The 14,063-nt window shown below is 53.8% G+C and overlaps 1 long non-coding RNA gene across 1 annotated transcript; it reads right to left on the bottom strand.

Moving 5' to 3' along the window:
- Positions 1-95: 95 nt before the first annotated feature.
- On the bottom strand, positions 96-8,082 carry LOC309655973. The gene is made up of 2 exons (XR_014261094.1): positions 6,061-8,082; positions 96-2,538 (listed from the first exon to the last, which is right to left on the bottom strand). It is a non-coding gene; the product is annotated as an uncharacterized lncRNA (long non-coding RNA).
- Positions 8,083-14,063: the final 5,981 nt, after the last annotated feature.

Below are 14,063 nucleotides of genomic sequence, written 5' to 3'. Positions count from 1 at the left end.
CTGCCCCCTCAGGGAAAGATGCAGGTTCTTGGAGCCTGAGCTTAGACAATCTGGGGACCCTCTTTAAAAAAAAAAAAAAGTTTACAAATATAATGTTAGGTATAGAAAGTGGATGTATATTTAGAATGAAGAAGAAAATCACAATAAATGACACATTTTAAAAAGCTGACAATGGCATAAACATCAAATCCACCCGGTGGCCTTGCAAGGGGGCCCCACTGAGTAGCTTCTGCAGGTCGTCCCGCAGAGAACAGACACCTTGCTGATGCAGAGTCCAGTTTGCTTCCTGGGTCCATCTTGCCATGAAAACGGGCTGGAGGACTCAACCCCGAGGATTCGCCCTTGTCTGGTCCTCCGCACCTCCCTCCTCACCGCTGTCCTTGGAGCAATCACTTGTAGTCACACCATGAACACGTGCGAGGCGCTGTCGCTTTTCTCTCTGTCACACCCAAGAGGCTGCCACCGCCACACCCTGCCTTTGGGGAGGCAGCAGGCAGCTCTCCCGGCTTCTCCTTCCACGAGTCCTGGTTCCACCATGGTTCCTCCATCCACTCAGTGTTACTTCAAGACTATAAAACTCACAGCCCCACCCCCCACCCCCGCCAAAGACTTTTCCCAAGAGCACTGTGATGCAGGGGGAAAACCCTTCTTGAATTAGTGGAGAAAAACTTACAATGTAAGGGGGAGGGAAAACATGTACATTTATTTACACTAAAGGGTAGGTGACTTCAGTTAAATTCAATAAACATTTATTAAGGGCTTACTATGTGTCTGGTGCTGTTGTGGGTATGTTTGGGATACATCAATGAATAAAAACAATAAAACCCAGCCTTTACACAGCGTTTACATTCCAGCAGGAAGAGACTGACCACAAGTAATAAATATAATAAATAAGTGAATCATATACAATGTTAGAAGATAATAAGTACTATGGGCGAAAAAATAGAGCGGCGTATGGTGGTTCATTGCTAGGGGTGGGGGAAGTTATGATTTTAAACGGGTGAAGGGCGGTATTTGAGGAACAGCTTGAAGGCAGAGAGGGAGAGCCATGTGGATCTGGGGGAAGAGCTCTTCAGGCTGAGCACAGGCCCCAGGACAGCAGCCAGCCTGGGGCCTCTGAGGGTCAGTAAGGCAGCCCAAGGCTGGAGCAGAGAGGGAAGGAGAGCATGGCGGGAGGTGAGGTTGGAGGGAGCAGGGCCCGATCAAGTGGGGCCTTGAGGCCTGTGGGCAACGTGGGTGTGAGTGAGATGGGCCCTTGCAGTGTTTGGGGCAGAGGAGGGCCAGACTCCGACATCTTTGAAAAGGGTGTTCTGGCTTCTGTGTTAAGAATAGGCTTTAGGGATTTAAAGGCGGGATCAGGAAAATCCACTGAGAGGCTATTGCAATGATGGAGGCAAGAGCTGAAGGAGGAAGTGGTGGGGTGATGGGTGTGGGCGGACCCTGGATGTATCTAAAGGTGGCACCAACCATGCTTCCCATCAGGTGGGGCACTGGCTGTGCGAGAAAGAGAGGCATCACGTGGCCCCCAGGCTCAGGCCCCCAGCAGCTGGAGGAATGAAGTCTCATCACTGAGCTGGCTGAGGGGAACTCTGCTGGAGCAGATTTGGGTGCCGGGGGCGGAGAGAGAGAAAACTGGGAATTAGTTTAGGGATGTCTATTAGACATTGCAGAGGGGAGTGGAGCAGGTGTTGGACTCCAAGCCTGGGCTTGGAGGAGGGGTCTGGACGGGGGTGTGTTTGCAAGTCCTGGATATTATATAGATAATATTGAACGTCACAAGACCAGATGAGGTCCCTGAGGGTCTGAGTGCAGAGGGAAGTGAAGGGACAAAGGCCTGAGTCCTGGGGGGCTCCAGAATCCTTAGCAAGGTCTGTGAGAAGAACCAGCAGAGGGGACTGAGGGGGACAGACTGGTGAGGAAGAGGAGGCCCCAGAATGGGGGTTTCTGGAAGGCAGTTGAGGAAAGTGTCCAAGCCAAAAAGACTCACCCCCAAGCCTTTCCCAAGAATAGTGTGTGGAGGTGGGCGGGACGAGGGGAGCACAGGTGGGCTGAGGGCAAAGGTGACAGAAGAAAGGGATGGGGGTGTGGCCATTAAATATCCAACCTCTCAGCAGGGCTCCACCCTCTGAGGTACTTGCAGCCCAAAGCCTCCTAGGAGGTACCGGCCACCCTCCCCGGGTTCCCTGAGCTCGCCATCACTCCGCAGGTCCACTGGTGACACATGGCCCTCCCCAACCGGACTGTCAGCCCCTGGAGTCTGGGTTGAGCTGTCCACGCATGGATCTCCATGCTTAGCACCGTGCCTGGGGCAGAGGGGGAGGACCTCAGAGATATTGAGTGGATACAGTCAAAGGATGGGAGAAAGAGTGGACAGATCCTTGCTCTCAGCAGCCCAGCTGTGGGGTTTCCCGAGAACGGTTCCAGCAGACACACCGCCCGGCAGCCTGGCAGTGCCCACTGCAAACACGTCTAGGGTGAACACCCACAGATGCTCCAGACGGCAGGAGTACTGGCTCCGAGGCTGCGGCTCCAGCCAAACTATGGAGTCAGAAAGAACCCTATGGTGTTCCAAGGGCACCGGGAAAGCTGAGGACTGGATTGCTCACTGGGAGATCAACACAGGTGTTTCTTCCAGAGGAGGCCTCCCTGGTGACACACGCCCTGCCACCCAGCCTCACAGGGCTGGGGAGGCAATAAATGTGTCAGGAACCAGCCAGTCCAGTGGGGTCTCCCATGAAGGAGAGCCTCCCCAGAGCCTCAGTGGTAAGGACCCCTGATGGGGGGGGTGGACAGGGTGACTGACTCCTTTCACGGAGCCAAACTCAGTCCTGCCCCCTTCCCAGCCTGGGCGGATGCAGGGCCCCATCCGGCCCTACTCTGGCCCAGCAGAAGTGTGTCAAGGGAGAGCGGGTTAGACGGAGGCAGTGCAGCCAGGTGGTAGGGGTGTGGGCTGGATGTCAGGCCAACCTGTGTTGCAATCCTGACTCAACCCCCTCCTTCCTTCCTTCCCTTGTTCTTTATGGGGGTCTTACTATGTGCCAGGCTCTGTGTGTGCCAGGGGCCACGTGTGAATTCAAAGGGCAGCGCTACTCAGCGACGTGGAGCTTAAGCCCGATCAGGGAGGCGCACGTTGAACAGACAGCCACACAAACATTGCCACCACGATGACGTCCGCAAAGGAAGGGCAGCGTGGGGGAAAACGTGGCAGCCCTGTGGCCTGGAACCCGCTTCTCAGCTACTCTGACTCTCACTTATAATAATAGGACCTACCTCCCATGGCTTTTGTGAGACTACATGGGACCCTGCACACAGACTGCTTGGGCCCCTCGCCAAGCCCTAAGTGCACCCTAACTGGAGGGTGGTGGGCTTCCTCGTCCCTGAGACTGGTGGGAGCCCGGGGATGAGGCCGCAGGAAGGAGTGAGTGTCTCGCCCAGGCTGTGGGCTGAGGGGCTGCCAGGGCAGAGCCGTGGTCCCTCTGGACCTGGCCTTTCCCCGCGACTGGAGGGGCGGTTTCCTGCCTCTTCTCCCTGACCTCAGCCTGGCTGCTGCTAGCAGAGCCCAGCGCAGTTCCCAAGCAGGACACTCCTGGGCCCAGGCCCCACTGTCCCCCAGGGCAGTCACCCCGCCAGGTGATGGCTGAGCCAGACGCTGTGCGGTGGAGACAAAGGACAAAGCAACCGGGCTTGGCTGTGCGGACTCCTGGTCTGGAGCCGGCAAAGCAGCCCTGAATGTCCCCGCTCCCGCCCGCCCCTCGGGAAGGATGGCACTGATGGGAACAGAAGGCCAGCGTGGGAACTTCTCCGCCACCCGAGCCCCACCCAGAGCCCTGGGGTTGGCACACCACAGGCGGCTGAGGGGAGCTCCGGACGCAGCTGCCACCACCGTCCCTCCCCAGTCGTCTGGGATGGGCGGTACGACACAGGATGGTGAGTCCCCAGGCCTTCCTGCTGCCTCAGTTTCCCTGGGAGGAAGGTCAGGGTGGGGCATCAGACATTGCCACTGAGGACAGTGTCAGACGTGAAGAAGCAGAACTGGGGGATGTCTGTCTGCTCAGACCTGCCTTCCAGCCAAGTTCGCAAAGACGTGGTCCAGGAGAGAGATGGGGTGGGGCTGAGGAGGGCCAAGGATTTTCTGGGAGCAGGGCTGGTGTTATGGGTGCAGCCTATGCAGTCACACAGGGCCGGACTTAGAAGGGCCTGGGGCTTGGTTTCATGCTCTGCTGTCACTCTCTTAAAATTCTTAACAATTTTTTAACAAAACCCCCACAGACTATGTGGCCCGTCCTGTCGGAGGGAGAGGACATTTACACGCAAAGGGCCTTCCTGTCTGGGGGACAGAACTGGGGGAGCTGCAGCGGCCAACCCATCACCTCCCCGCAACAACTCCAGTGGAGGTGAGACTAGAGGCCTCCTCTTGGCTTCGGCCAGATGGAATCTGTGATTCTGGAGGAAAGGAGAGATGAAGAACAGCCCTGACCTCAGAAGCTTGCAGGTGAGGGCAGGGGTCAGGGAAGGACACGTCCCTCCGCCTTAGGCCCTGGTGGTCTCCCTAGGAGAGGGGAGGGGGGCAGTGACCACCCCCTTCGGGTTGGAGTTCTCACGCCGCGGTTCAGAGGCAGGCGGGCAGAGACGCCGGCGGGAGGCGGCAAGGCCTCACAGCCAGGAAGAAGACTCTTCAGGGGCCTCGGCCAGCTGGGCCAGCCCAGGCCCGCTCTGGCCTCTGGGCTCCAGCCAGTAGGTAATTCAGAAATTCCTCCAGAATGCTGCCCCGCCTGCTTGCCTCGCTGTCCCAGCCTGAGCCAGCCTGCCGGGGCCGCCGACGCCTGCTTTCCACCTCCTAGAGGCTGGCCAGCCGCTCCCGCGCCCACACACACACACACAACCCCCTCGCTCACAGCTGGTCCAGGGACAGATGGTGCCGGGAAATGAGCTAGCAGGAGCGGAGCTGTCCGTGGGTCCCCAGCCAGGGCCAGGCTCCACAGAAGAGGGTGGAGAGGAGGCCCAGCCCTGTGTGTGTCATGGGGGAAGCGGCGAGGCTTGAGCCTTCGGGACCTGCTGAGGCCCAGCCTGGAGCCTGGCCCAGTTCTCAGAAGCCGGCCCAGCGGAGTCTGCCCTCGCTGGCAGAGTCGGCCAGGCGTGAGCCAGGAGCCCCGGGCAGGGCCTGCCCCAGCACCCCCATCTTCTGTCCCCGAGGCTGAGAACTGGGCCACCAGAGACTCCTTCCCCGGCATCTCCCAGGATCCCAGGCCGCTAATCCCCTCTCCATTAAGATGCAAATTTTCTCAGAGGCCGGGAGAGGCTGGGACTCGTGGCAGCCTTTCATTTTTCACATCTGTGGGAAGCTGTGGCCAGCTGACCTCAAGTAAAACCCAGAGAAAAGGGCGAGGGAGGGAATTCGGTCAAACTGCTGGCAGCAAGACTTGCTTCTGCAGGGGAGGAAGGAAGGGGGCAAAAAGGGTAGATGAACTCTGCTCACAGGACAGTTTCAAAACCATGTCCCGGGCGGGCTTTGCTACCAGGGCCTCCAGCTTTGCGAGGCCCATCCCGGACAGGGCGCCAACGGCACAAAGCGGGTCAGAGCTCCGGAGCCAGAGCCCAGCTTTGCCACTTAGTGGCCGCAGGACCCTGGTCGGAACGTGACACTTAAATGGGGAGCTGATCGTCCCCTCCCAGGGTCACTGTGGACGCAGACGTCACCAGGGACTCTGAGGGGCTTGGCGCCACGCCTGGCTGAGAGGATACGCTCCCGATGCTGACTCTGCCCTTTTCCACGGCGGTAGCTCTGCCCACCCCTGGCCCGAGCTGCATTCCCCCACGTTCCCACGGCCCAGCAGCGATTCCAGGCCTGGTTCTCAGACTCGGGGTGTTAGCAAGCTGGATGTGGACGTGTCCTGGGAAGAGCTCCCCGGGCCCCCAGCACGGTGGAGCCAGCCTTCTTCCCTCGCCTTTCTCGGTACCATGTCGGCACCACATTCCCAGAGACCAGGTGAACCTTCGCTGAAGGACCCCGATTCCAGGTGCCTAACGTTGTCAAAAGAATCCAGGAATACCCTGACTCACCTCCAGGTTTACCAAGTCTACAAAACTGCAGAACACCAATCTTCACGCCTCATCTCCTTGAAGAATAAGAGGGTCCCCCAGAAGGGCCTCTACATCCACAGGGCCTTTAAAGTCTGAAAGCCAAGCACAGTCCTCTCTGCCTTTGCTGGAGGGCGACTCTGCCAGCCACTCCGGCCTGACCAGACGACACTCCGCCCTCCACTGCCCCCCCACTGCCTGCTTCTCAGAAACCTCTGACTCAGTTTTCCCTGAGCACAGCTTCCCCGCAACTATTCTCCCCTCCTATCTTGACCTCTGTTCCTGCCTGAGGTCTGACTCTTGGCCCCAGACCTTCAGCCATGAGCTCTACACCTTTGACCACTGATCACTCCCACCTGTCACCTGGTCTCCCTGACACCAGCCAGTGCTAGTCTCCTTGTGTGTTAAGCTTAGAAACAGCTGATAAAAATGGGTGTTGTCGGGACTGCCCTAGTGGTCCGGTGGTAAAGAATCCACCTCCCAATGCAGGGGACCCGGGTTCGATCCCTGGTTGGGGAACTAAGATCCCACATGCCGCAGGGCAACTAAGCCCGCGCGCCACAACTACTAGTTCGCACCTCAACTAGAGAGCCCGTGTGCCGCAACTACAGAGCCCACACGCTCTGGAACCCACACGCCGCAACTAGAGGGAAGCCCACACGCTTCAACGAAGACCCCGCGTACTGCAACTAAGTCCTGACGCAGACAAAAAAATAAAGAAAATAAATAAAGAATATTTTAAAAATGGGTGTCGTCATCCCCTTGGGGGTCACAGCATTCACATTTGGCTGCTGGAGGGTACAGAGTGACACCGCACTGGCTCCTCGCTTCCCTGGCTCTGCAGGGTCTCCCGAAGGCTGGGGGGAGGGGGGGACCAGCTCAGCCTCCGAGAGCTCCGAGGTCCCTCCTGGCTCTGTGATTAGCTGAGTGCAGGTACCTCGGAGTGGCGTGAGTCTACGGCCCTAAGGATGAGAGCACAGGGGGACTGACTGGGTGGGGAGCTCTGACCCTGAATGAGAGCTGAGGAAAGAGAGGGCAGGGTGTTTGGTGTCAGACCAACGGGGGTAAATCTTAACTCAGCTGGTCCGTGACCTTGACCTCACTGGTATTCGTTTCTTCCTCTGTAAACTGGGAACAATCACACCTCACAGGCTGCGGTAAGGAGTGAGGGCTGTGTGTAGTCCTTGAGCGACAGTGGGTTCAAGCATGGTCAGTTGTCAATTACGCTTCATCACTTTTATGTGCACGTGCTAGCTATTCTTCATGCAGAATTGAGCTGACGTGTGCATGTCTAACAAGGTTCAGAAACATAGCAGATGTACTATATGTGTTAGGTTTCCCTGCACTGGGTGCCGTGAGGACATACATCCCCCATGGGCTTGTCTCTCTCTCCATCCCCCAGAAGGAGCCAGAAAGAACACCCTGTACTTAGCAGGGAAGAACCATGAAGGTGAATCTTAGGTTGTCACCCCGTAATGTCCCTTTGCTTCAGGAGATCCGTGAAGATCCCAGGGTGGTCATCCCGGGATGGACAGGAAGGCTGAGCCTCCCGGGATCCTTAGCGCAGAAATTCCAGGGGAAGGCTGGACTCAGTTTTCCAGGAACATTATTCCACATTCCTTATACTCTGACACGCAAACATGTAAGTTTTCCTTTTCCTATTCCTAAGCTTAATTTTTATCAGAAGTCACATTCACCCCTCTATCATCTCAGATAACATAGAATTTAATTCAATAACTTCCAGATAAACTTCCAGTCACTGCAGTGGTTTCTAAATTGTTTCATGCTTAAACTCCATTAAATCAGGATATCCCTCCTTATCCTCATCCTCTCCAGGGCTGGTTCTAACGCTGGGGGTCCAGGCACTTTCCCAGGATGGGTGTGTTGGGGTCCATGGCTCAATTTTGATCTACTCCGTGCGGTCCACACTCTGTCCTTTGGCCTGCCTCCCATGTCAGGCCCCGCCAGCCCTTAGCCTCACCTCTGCATCATCCTTGCTCCTGCAGAAAGACCTAGGGGTGCATCCCATGGAGGGGTCTGGGGACTCCCAGTGGGGCTGCACAGGACCCCATGGAACCATCACTAAATTTCTGGCACTGTCTGCCTTCCCAGAGCTACAGCCAGAAAGCAAGGTGCTGGCCCCTCTACTCTTAGTTGTTCAAACATAACTGGGGCTTCTAGTGTCTGGCCCCCAGTGATTCAGCCCAGCCAGCGGGGAGGTGAGAAGATCCACACCAAGTTCCCCACCTCGTGCCCAGCCTTCTTCCTCCCTGACCCAGTGACCTTCTCTGTCCTGGGGGTGATGGGAAAAGGGGGCAAAGGAAGGCGGTAATTAGTCTCGCCTGATCATATGTCCCATCTTTAACCTTTAAAACAATGTAAAAGCTTCAAGCCTGCATTGATATTCATCATCTTGCAGCTCGAATGCTGAGGAGTGTCCTAGGGCTCATTGGTCAGCTAGTGCTTGACTGTTGTCTCACGGCCCCAGGGAGAGGGTGGAGTGTAAAACCCTCCCCCAGGAGCCAGTGCTGAGGTCATAACCTTCAGTGTCCTCTGCTGCGAGCTGGGGCCCAGAGCTGAGAACGAGAGAGCCTGAGAGCCGCCTCCTTCCTCTTCCAAGGAAACAGAGAAGATGATGGTTGCTCTCAGCCCCAACTTCTCCCCATAGACCAGAAAGAGCTGCCCAGCTGCCCAGCAGCCTGGCTTTCTTCACTGTCCCTGGCCCAGCCCCTTTCAGAGAAACTCACCTGCAGCCTCTGCTCTGGCTCTTCCTCCTCCCTGCTCACTCCAGGCCTCCACGCCCTGGTCCAGAAGGGGAGCTTAGAGTCGGGTAGGACTGGCTTTACCTGCCTCTACCGCGGACCACCTGTGTGACTTCAGGAGGCCACTTAAAACTTTGGGCCTCAGCTTGCTTGTCTGTACAATGGGAATAATACACTTCCTTCCAAGGGTTATGAGAATTAGATAAGAGGATGGGTGTCAAGTGCTGAGCTCAGTGCCTGGTTCAGAGTCAAGAGAGGGTAGTTATTTTTATTCTTACTATCATTGTCCCCATCATAGCAGGGAAACAAGTTAATAAACTGTGCCCTAACAGAGCCAGTTAAAGGAGGCCTGCTGGGCAGCTGTCCAGGAGGAGGCTCAAATGCTGGGTGTTATAACATCACTGGTCCTATAACTGGACTGGATAGCTGTGCTCTCCAGCACTTCCCAGTAAGAGGACCCACTTTGACAAGCTGCTTGGGGGCTGGATAGAGACCCTTGCTAAGGAATATGCTCAATACAAGAGCTGTTTACTAAAGCACCTTCCAAAGAGGACGGGCTGGAGACTGGCAGAATGTTTGTTGGTGGCGAGGGGTCAGCAGCTCGGGGCAGGGCTAAATTTCCCCGGAGAGTAAAGGAGAAACAGGCTGCCACCAGCTTCCCCTCCTCTACCCTGCACCCGCCACTCAGGGCTCTGCCTCTCCTTCAGACTAATGTCAAAAAATATTTAAATAACACAGTGTGAAGGCACTCTGAATTATTAACAGGCCGGGATGCCACACAGCCCTGCCTGGGCCTCCTGTCTCCCCAGGGGCTGCTCCCAGCAGAAGTGTAGTCAGATAAAATGTTGGGGGAGAAGCCTGGAAGTGGGAGGAGCAGGATGGGGGCTGGGAAGCCACGTCTTCAAGGTCCCACCCTGTGACCATCTTCTCTGAAGGTTTCCCCCTCTTGCCCTGTGAGACCCTCTCTGGAGCAGGGCTGCTCAAAGTGCCATCGGGGGCCCTTCTGCAAACCACTTGCTCAGATCCAGGGACAAGTACAGAAAGTGTCTGCAAGCATTTAGATACTTTCCTAGCAATTCAACTGTCAATTTATGTCAGTTGAATCCAATTTAAATAAATTGTATTTCTTGTTCGTTTCATTTTTTTCAGCAATTCTTTCGTGTTATATTTTACAAAAGAAGACAGCTGTCATTTTTTAAAAATTTTATTGAAGTATAGTTGATTTACAGTGTTGTGTTAATTTCTGCTGTACAGCAAAGTGACACAGTTATACACATATATATTCTTTTTCATATTCTTTTCCATTATGGTTTATCACAGGATACTGAACATAGTTCCCTGAGCTATACAGTAGGACCTTGTTGTTTATCCATCCTGTATATACTAGTTTGCATCTGTTAATCCCACACTCCCAGTCCTCCCCTCCCCCACCCCCTCCCCCTTGGCAACCACTAGTCTGTTCTCTATATCAGTAAGTCTGTTTTTGTTTCGTAGATATGTTCATTTGTGTCATATTTTAGATTCCACATATAAGTGATATCACATGATATTTGTCTTTCTCTTTCTTACTTCACTTAGCATCATAATCTCCAGGTCCATCCATGTTTCTGCAAATGGCATGATTTCATTCTTTTTTATGGCTAAGTAGTATTCCATTGTGTATATATACCACATCTTTATGCATTCATCTGTCGATAGACATTTAGGTTGTTTCCATGTCTTGGCTATTATAAATAGTGCTGCTATGGACATAGGGGTGTCTGTATCTTTTTGAATTATAGTTTTGTCTGGGTATATGCACAGGAGTACAATTGCTGGATCATATGGGAACTCTATTTTTAGTTTTTTGAGGAACCTCCATACTGTTTTCCACAGTGGCTGCACCAATTTACATTCCCACCAGCAGTGTAGGAGGGTTTCCTTTTCTCCACATCCTCTCCAGCATTTATTATATGTAGACTTTTAAATGATGGCCATTCTGACAGGGGCCCGTCGTTGATTAGAAATTACAAAGAAAACAATTGGCTCTTGACCACAAAGAGCTGGAGAAGCTCTGCTCCAGATGTCTTTTCATCTTGGTCTTAGCAACCGTCACATCAACATATTACATTAAAATGTGCTGCTTAGAAAGACGGTGCACAGGAGGCGCCAAACGCCCCCTTCCCTGGTCAGCTCCCCGACCTTAGCTGTCCAACTTGGAACCTCCCTCCTCCATCAAGCCCTCCCTGCCATCCAGTTCACAGCTCTCTCTCCTCTCCTGGAATCCATAGGACTTTCTGTCTCTACCACTCATTTGGCACTTTAGCTAATAAAAATAATAATACTAATTGAGTGCAAGGCTTTGTGCTGTCACATCAAACGTGCACCTCCATTGTGTTGTCTCTTGGGGCTACTTTTCAGCCTCTGCTGCAGACACTGGACTGCTGTGTGTGGAATCCTCCACTCCTAGCTTTGAGGATCCCGGGCAGCAAGCCTACCCTCCTGGGACCCCCCCACCCCCGCTGGGCACCGGGCACCGAAGGCGGCAGACAAACAAACAGACAAATACACAAATAGACAAATACACAAATAGACCCAGTGGCAGAACTGCTGCCGGGGAGCTGGCAGTGAGTGGGGGAAGGGAGGAGCAAAGGAACGCCTTTCTCTTTCTTCAACATTTATTTCCAAGCACCAGGGTATTTTTTCTTTTTGTTTTAAAACATACTGATTCTTTTTTAAGTCATATGTTCACAAGGTAAAAAAAAATGTGAAACCTACAGACAATAGACATCAGATAGGGTGTGTGCCGCCCACCAGACCCCTAGGACCCCCCCACTTTGGAGACAACCACTCCTCCCCTCCCTTCGAAGATGTCTGTGCATCTGCGGGGAATTTTGTGTCCTCCTCTGCCGTCATTTTCGCGTCTGTGAGAACGCACCACAAACCCCTTTGGCGCTTAGCCTCTTCTGTTTCAACAGCAGATCTGCAGGCACCCATCCGCCCCCATGGACTCCTCTCAGACTCTTCTTTCTCATAGATCCAGAGCTGGAAGGTTCCTCAGAAACCTGCTCTTCCAGGGATGCCCAAATGGGGACTCAGGTGCGGGTGCCTGCCTGCTGGGTCAGAGTTACCTGACACGTGACCACACCTTGGCAGGGCTCAGTGGGAGGGCACCTGAGAATCCGTATTTCTTTAAATAAATTGAATAAATTCAGCCTGGTAATCTCAGGTGAGCCTTGTGCCCTGGCAGGTTGTTTACTCCTCTCTAGTTACAAGTGAGGAAACTGAGGCTCAGGGAGGGAAAACAATTGCCAAGGTCACACAAGAAGTGAGTGTCAGGGAAACTCCTAGCCTGGGGTTGGCAGGGTGGTGCATTTCCCACTGCTCCAGACCTTAGTTAGTTTCCAAGGACTACCCTAACTAATTACCACAAACTGGGTGGCTTAGGACAACAGAAATTTATTCTCCCCAAGTGCAGGAAGCCGGAAGTCTGTAATCAAGGCGCCCACAGGGCCCCACTCCTTCCGAAGCCTCCAGGGGAGGATCTTTCCTTGCCTCTTCTAGCTGCTGGAGGCTCCTAGTGTTCCTTGCCTTGTAAACACATCCCTCCTATCTCTGCCTCTGTCATCACATGGCCTTCTGCCCTGTGTGTCTCTGTGTCCTCTCCTCTTCTTATAAGGACACTAGTCATTGCATTTAGGGCCCACCCTAAATTTAGGATAATTATACCTTGAGATCCTCAACTTATTGCATCTGCAAAGACCGTATTTCCAAGTAAGGTCACATTCTCAGGTTCCAGATGGACGTGAGTGGGGCAGGTGGTTATTCAACCCACTACAAACCTTCCTTCATAAACAGCTCCATAGGCAGACTGGAGGCCTGCTTTGGGCTCCCAACCCCCAGCCTCAGAGGTTTCAGGCAGCCTTAAACCTTGGGGCCAGTGGACCCTGAGAGGCAGCTTCAGGCCAGGAGCTGCACATCCAAGTTGCTGGGCATAGTGCCCCAGCTTCCCTGTGCCAGGTACCCACCCCCAGCTGCTGTTAGTGTGAGTTGCTCTCAGCTGACTCCTTCTTCTGAGAATTGCCCCAGCCTACTGGAGATGCCTGGCTGGAAATGCTGGTTGTTTCCAGACAGAAACAACAATCGAATGATACTGGGATACAATAAGCCAAACTCCGTGTTTCAGGGAGGGACAAACTTTGCAGTACCATTCATATTCCAGAGCTCCTCATGGGACCAGCTGAAGCGAGACCTCTGCTGAACCCATCTGTTTGCCAAGCATCCTCCCTGCCCCCTCCTGCTTCTCTCATTCCCTTACAATTCCACCTGACAGCCCTCCTTTGAAACCTCACTTGCACAGGAATCCCTGCCTCAGGCTCTGCTTCTAGGCAATCTGACCTAAAATAGTGGGGAATCAAGGTCGTGTGTAACAGGTGGGGGAACAGACACAAGGGCTCTCCTGCCTGAGCCAGCAAACCACCGAGCCCTCCGGCTCACTCAGCCCTCCCTGGCATTCATTGGGTGAGCACACCGTGGGCACCAGGCACCCTCAGGGAGGAGGGGGTGGAGTGGGCATGAGGAGGAGGAAGAGATAAAATAAATAGTTGTCTCCATGGAGCTTGTATTATGGAAATAAGATGCACAGTCATGAGCTGACTTGAGAGCAATTGCAGAGGGATGTGTCAGCATGCCAAAACCAGACAGAAGCTCTTGGTTATCTGGGGAACAAGTCATAAATGGTTTCTGAGCAGGAATTCATTTCTAGGTACCCTCACTACCCCCCACCCCCGACTTGGCCATATTCTCTTGGCTAAAATACCGTGAGGTGAAGGTCAACAGGGCCAACTAGAGTCCATCTGCCACAGACCCCAAGGGCTGGCAGGACTCAGGATCCACAAGTGCCTAAGCCATTCTTGCTAGTTAATTGGTTGGTTGATTAGTTAGTTAGCTAGATAAAGACAGAGAAAAATTGGGGGCGACCCAGGCAGAGAGAACAACATGGACTAGGGCTAAAGAGAGTGTGGCCTGGTTAAGGGAGTGCTATATGAGGAGGAGTGCTATATGCAGGAGGGTGAGGAGGATTGTTGGCAATGAAGCCCGGGAGCTGGGCAGAGAGACCACAGTGATGCGGAGGGCCTTGAGCGCTAAGCACAGGGGTTAGGGCTTCACCTTGAAACTTGTGGGTAGCCACAGAAGGATTTTAAAAGGAAAATTATTTGATCAGATTTTCATTTTTGAAAGATT

The sequence above is a fragment of the Balaenoptera physalus genome (genome assembly GCF_965194825.1).
Source record: "Balaenoptera physalus genome assembly, chromosome: 2".
Classification (NCBI taxonomy): Eukaryota; Metazoa; Chordata; class Mammalia; order Artiodactyla; family Balaenopteridae; genus Balaenoptera; species Balaenoptera physalus.
This window is presented reverse-complemented; position numbering and strand designations above follow the sequence as displayed.